Raw genomic sequence first — 6,608 nt, 5'->3', positions numbered from 1 at the left:
TCTGTATACAGCAAGCAGGGCTTATCAGCTGCTCAGGTCGGCAATTGCAAAACTCCTGGTTCAGAGCTGTCCTGAATCCTCCCAGATCAGACCATGGAAAGACTGAGTTCACAACAGAATTACATTTGGACATCCCCTCTGTCCCTAAGGCCACTTAGAATTGATGCTTAAAGGAGTGGGCGCACATGACACAGGTGGATATACACATGAAGACTGCCATTATAGGGTTGTGCACAGTAATTCTCAAACACCTCAAAGCAATTAAGCAGGTCCATCTTTCAAAGAAAAATGCAGCTCATCTTTCTAACAGTGGACCCAAATTCACAACTGGATGGGAAGTCTTTTAAACAGACTTTCCATCATTCATGGTATGTATAGATTCATGCTTTTAATGCCATACAAGACCCTTTGTAATCATTTATTCTGTCTGTTTGCTATTTTTCAGAATAGTCTGACTCCTTGAAGACACTTCCAATCCTGTAGGATATGATTCTGCTATAAACCAAGCCTCAGGACTGCCTTTTTAAATCCGACAGCTTTGGACAAACTACAACTTATTCTTACAAGCATAACTACTTGTGATTCAAGGATTTCCAATTTCTAATGAATACTTTAAAGACAAAAAATGGTCCCAAAATTGCTAATCCAAGGCCAGTGGATTGTGAGACATTATTGTATGTTTAATTGCTCATACAAATGATAATCTAGTTGGATAACTTGAATTATTCAATATAGCTAACGGCAATGGGTATGGAGTTCAGTATGGAACCTCATTTTGTTTAACAAATGAGAATATCATCTTTCCTACACAAGACTAATACAGTTACAGCAGGTGGGAGGGAAAGGTGAAAAATAAGTAAAGCTCACAAAAAATGTACTGAAAGAGAAAGCTATTTAAAGTGTATTGATTTTATTTCATGATTTAGTGAGGTCAAACTTTTAAAAATTTAGGTTAGATTCTTTCATTTAAAGAAATAATCAAGTTTAAAAAGCTTGATACGTGATGATAGTGTTGTCATAATAGCTAACTAAAACACAGTCCGAAACCTAAACACAGAAACCAAATTCTTTTAATTAAGAGTGAAAATTTTGCAGTTAAGTGCTACCTCATAACCATAGCATAATTAAAATGATAGTTCCCTCACCCCCACACAATCATAAGAAAACCTAATCTTAATCTTAAAGAAATCTAAACGCCCTCCCTCAACTACTGAAGTTGTCCAGCAATAATATTACAATATGTTGGATATTCTTTACATAAAATTATATACTGGTTTCTATGGTTTTGGATTTTTCAGTACTATCATATTGCAGCAGATTCTGAATTTCAATACAAAAGTAGTGTACCTTCCATTTTTTCGGGGTGTTTCTCCTCAAAAAAATTAAAACAAATTTAAGGAAAGAAATACCTGTACATTGTTGTGCACAGAGAAAAAGACAACACCTATGATTAAAACATAAAAAATATTTTATTTTAGGAAAGGGATATCTGTTTACTATAGGTTTCTGACAGTATGACGTGTTGAAGACTTCATGTGATTTAAAAGTCCTTCTCTAGAGGAAGGAGAGTGAGTGTTCTACTTGCTAAAATCACCATCCAACTAAAAACAAAACAAAAAACCTACACACACTCCCTCTACACACCACACCTTTCCATTGAATTTAACCAGGATAGAAAACAACCAACCAACCAACTACCAAACAATTAAGACAATATAAAGGACTTCCCTGAACAGAACATCTTCTGAAACACTGTTTCTGGCCAGGGAAGACTAAAACATTAAATTGAAATACAGGACAAGAGTCCAAGCCTCCAACTCACTAACTTAAATTCCACGCTAATTCTCCTCTTGTGACAACAGGAAGCAAGGAGAAAGTACAAGCTACACCTGAGAGGAGCAAAAATACAGCAACTACAAGCAAGGAAGAGAATTTCAGGTCATATAACTGATAGAGGGGGAAGGTACAGTAACAGAATCAATACTGCACAGATATTTCTTATTTCTGAAGTGTAAAAACAAATCATATATCGCAAGTAGCAGAAATTTGAGAAAGGAAAGGCTCAGCAGCAACAGGAGACCAAGAACTAAAGGAATTATGAAGGCCAGAAAAATATAGCTATTTAAGTAGGCTTACTGTATTATTTTAAAAAGCATTTGTTCAAACAATCTACTTGCCATACCTGAACGACAGCTCATAAATCGCAAAGTGAAAAACTTTACTTTTTTAGAACATAAAGACTTAACACTACCAGGTTAAAGCTTCAATTGTGAAATTCTGCTTTTAAGATCAATACCTATTTGCTCTACATTTGCCCCAGAAATATTCATAAGGCAATGAAATTTAAGATGGTCTGACTGCTTAGCTGAAGTTACAGAAATTAAGAGAGGGTTTGTTTCTAGGAAACAATCTTGTATGGAAGAAAAGTCTCTAAATTTCTATGTTAGAACCACAAAGCTGCTCCAGAGTCTTTCACAGTCCCCCACCCAGAGAACCGTCATGACCTATCAAGATCTGATTCCCTACAAGTGATCACATTTAAACAAAATAACATCAAAAATAAATTGCTGTTTGTTTCACCTTTACGCTGCAAGTACTGCAGCAGAACAAGGTAAGCAACACAAAACAGGAAAACACAAGATTTCACAAAACTGAAATGCTGATATGGTTTAAACAAGTTACAGTAATAGTGCATTTTGTTAAAAACAAAGAAAAAAGGAAAAAGAAAAGAGAAAAAGATAAGAGTTTTATTCCTTACTATAGCAGACACTTGATTATGACGCAGGTTGAGCTCTGTTAGTGAATCCAGTCCATTAAGGTTTTCTACAATGGTTAGTAGGTTTCTGGCAAGGTTTAACACTCTGAGTTCACTCAAGTGACTGATGTTTTCGATTTTAGTAATCTGTGAAAGAGGTATAATTATGAACATGCATACTGTATTTTATATAGATACACAATAGATATATGTAGCACATTTTTTAAAAAAGTATACATGAGCAATCAACTTAATACAATAGTGTGCTTCTTGTGTATTTTTCTAAACCACAATAATCATGTCATAAATTGCTGAAAACAATCTGTACCCTCTAGAGAAGAAAGCAATTATTCTGAATTTGGAAACTGTAAGGAAGTTTTACAAGCAAGAAATTGCTGGAATCAGCAAGACATACTCAAATGTTAGAAAAGAAAGCAGCAGATCCTTAGTTTGGATGCACAGCACGTTTGCTTGACAGTGTCCAGCACTTCTTGAGCAACTCATGGCTTCTGTGATCAGAAAATGGAGGGATCAAACAAAGCGACTAAAGTACAGTAAACAGGCAGCTGTCCAAGGTTTGGTTTTATACATAATATCCTATTTTAAGGATTCAGGTGATATTGACCAAAAAAAAAAATTTCATCAAAAGAGTAATAATAGCTACTGCCCCTTAATTTTATTTTTGACTTCTAGAAACACAGCCATGTTTTACAAAGGCATTAATTATTGCTCTGCTGACACAACCTGGGTTCGTTTTCTGCTGTTTGTACTTCTCAGAGTGATCTAGGATCTCTATCCAGATATTTATTTCTCCTCGTGGTCTGGGATCTGTCCTCCAGCATCTATCCAGTCACTTATGCAGGATTTGCATACAGTAACGTATCATGGAGAAAATGAAGTATTGCCACTGTGCAAGGGATATTCCTATCATATTCTTAGCGACACCCATGCTATACAGCAGAAAGAAGGCAGCAGGTTTTCCTGCAGAAAAGACATCAGCCTTCTACGATGTGTGGCAGTGCATCCAAGGATACAGTGCACAAAGCTACTAACAAGTATAATGAGTTCCCTTTCAATTAGAATGATCCTCTGATGACCACTGTAAGCTCCCTTCAACACCCTGTACTCAGGCATGCTATTCCTCCTCAGAGCTGCCAACAGCAATCACATGCAGACAAGCAAGATAGCGACTGGTGTCACACACTGGTGGCAGTGAAAATGAACTTTCTGATGCTTTAGACCAGTATAAATCTGGCCATGCCAATTTCCAGAAAGTGTCTAGCAGCTTCTGGAATGGGAGGAGAGCTAAGGTAGTTCTTAACAGTTTGAGAACACAATGTCGTTAGTATTTTTCATATATATATACACATGTATGTACATATATATATATATATATGTCTATGACATATGATTTGAATACACTGCTATAAAAAGTATTTCAGCAATTTTTTAATTGAAAAAGCATACAAAAATAGAGAACAAAATCAAAATTAAATGACATCTTAAGCCAACTTTTGATTCAGCTGCTAATTAAACTATTATGCATCTTCCATTTCTGTGTATTATAGGCAGAAAATAAAAATTATCAGAATACAAAAATATTACAGCAAGAGGAACAGAAAATGTCACCATTTAGAACAATATATTTAGACAGAAGGACTTGTAAAAGCAAAGCCAAGAGCAGATGGTTAGCATGAAGAGCACAGACCTCTGCAGATGTCTGCTTAGCTAGAATTACACCATGCCACAGTGTAGAATATTAATCCTGGCATTTTACTGCTATTGCAAAGATAATGATTTCGTCAGCAATGTAGATAGATACTCTTCATCACTTTGCTAAGTTTTAAAATTAACTTTGTTGGATTTTCTGTTTCAATGATACATGCACACATGAAGATAGACCAGCTTTTACTATGTACAGTGAGGATTGGATAACAAGCCATTATCCCCTCTTTTTAAAGGATTCAAATAATATTTGTTTTACTAAAAAGAAATTATATCTATTACTATTTTATATTATTTATAAATAAAGAAGGATTATTATTAAGCATTTTTAGTTACTTTTTTAAATACATAAGTCAAAGACTTGTAAACATTGAACAAAAACACTATGCTATTTTCTTGTTTGCTTTAATATTTGAATACTTAGCTATTAAATCGATTTATTTCAAAAGAGATTGTCATGCACCACATAATCACTCATCAATAATTAAACTGCACAAACACTGCATCTTTTAACATGCAACTCTGAGATTATTGAAAAGAATTCCATGCCTGAGAAATGAAGTTGCTTTTTTTTTCCCCTCCTTTTATTTTTCCCCTTGAACTTTTGGCAAGGATAATGATTCATGGAATTAAACAGAACATACACATACAAAACTCTAGACTTGTTAAGATTTAATGCATTATAGAATAAATTTCATTCTAAATAAAGTTAGAATGAAATTCAAGTTCAACTTGACTCAACCTTCCTGCATCAGTTCACTAGAAGAGAGAGTAAAGTCCATTTTAACCCTACCTAAATTAAAAAGGTTTTAAAGATATTTAAATGGAACTTATACCATTTATACCATTTTCCTTGACAGCAAAGACCAAGCCAACAATCAGCATTTTCTCCATAGACCATTCAGAGTGCTTGGAAGCACACTAATTAGAAATTAAATGTTTAGTTCAAAATTAAATCTAAATTGTAGTGCATTAAATATACCACATGGATAATCACACCCAGGGTCTCTGAATGATGTAGTAGTATATATCCATATTAGCGTGTTAATAACCACAGAAACAGAGTCTCTACATAAAAATTTAATTAAATGTTACTAAGATGCTGTGTTTTCTTACAAATTTTTACTGGACAGTATTAAAATCAAGAGGCTTACTAAATCATGTAGAAAAAAGGCAGAGTAGTAATATGACATGGGAATTCACATTTTGTCCTTTTTGTAAAGTGTAGGCGTTGAGTGCAACATTTCACTAGGCATTACATTGATTTTTTTTTTTTTTAAACCTTATTTTGGATATTTATTATATGAAGGGAGTTTCTTATTAAGCAATGTGGAATACTACACTTCAATGTTTTAAAGCACATCCAGTTCCCAGTACATTTCTCACTTGGGCAGAGCAGTCTCCAAGTTCGGACTAAATCATATTTTCCAAAAAACCCAGTGCCCAAAGAAATAAAAATATTTTCCCAAAAGTGAAAAAAAATAAATTTTCCTCCTTCTGTTTTTCCCCACCTCCAACCTCTTGGAAACATTCCAGACTTAGAAGTTTCACAATCTGCATTCCATCTATGGGATCAATTTACACCCCAAGAGAGAGGGAGGAAGGGGCTAAGACTGAAACAGGAATCTAGCTTTCCTCTTAACTGCTACTACTCCATGAACAGCAACAAAAATAAACAATTTCTAGCTAGGCTCTAGCACTACTTTTGAAAAATAAGATTAATAATATTGATATTCTAGCCACATCCTATTTGAGTATTTGTATTCCGCCACTATTGAGAGTGACTGCTGAGATTTTTTACCTTATATACAACTGTGTATAATGAAAGAGTTAACATTTCTAACTTGTACAAAAGATTTAATTGTTCAATGATCCTCTGGGATCACAGGTAACATATAAGAGATACTGCACATTATTAACAACAGCTTTGAACACCAAAAAAATTAAAGTTATTGCAAGCACCTTAGAATATTTCTGTAGTGAACTAAACTGCTGAAGTAAGAATGAAAACTATTTGGTCAGATACTATGTAATGGATATTAGACATAAGATATTTTAGTATTTTAGTGTAAATATGTTCTGCAACATATACAAACCATAAAGGGGAAAAAGTGGTAGTTAGAAGAAC

Source organism: Antrostomus carolinensis, unplaced genomic scaffold (assembly GCF_000700745.2).
Source record: "Antrostomus carolinensis isolate BGI_N321 unplaced genomic scaffold, ASM70074v2 scaffold15341, whole genome shotgun sequence".
In the NCBI taxonomy this organism is placed as follows: Eukaryota; Metazoa; Chordata; class Aves; order Caprimulgiformes; family Caprimulgidae; genus Antrostomus; species Antrostomus carolinensis.
Note: the sequence above shows the minus strand (reverse complement) of the source record.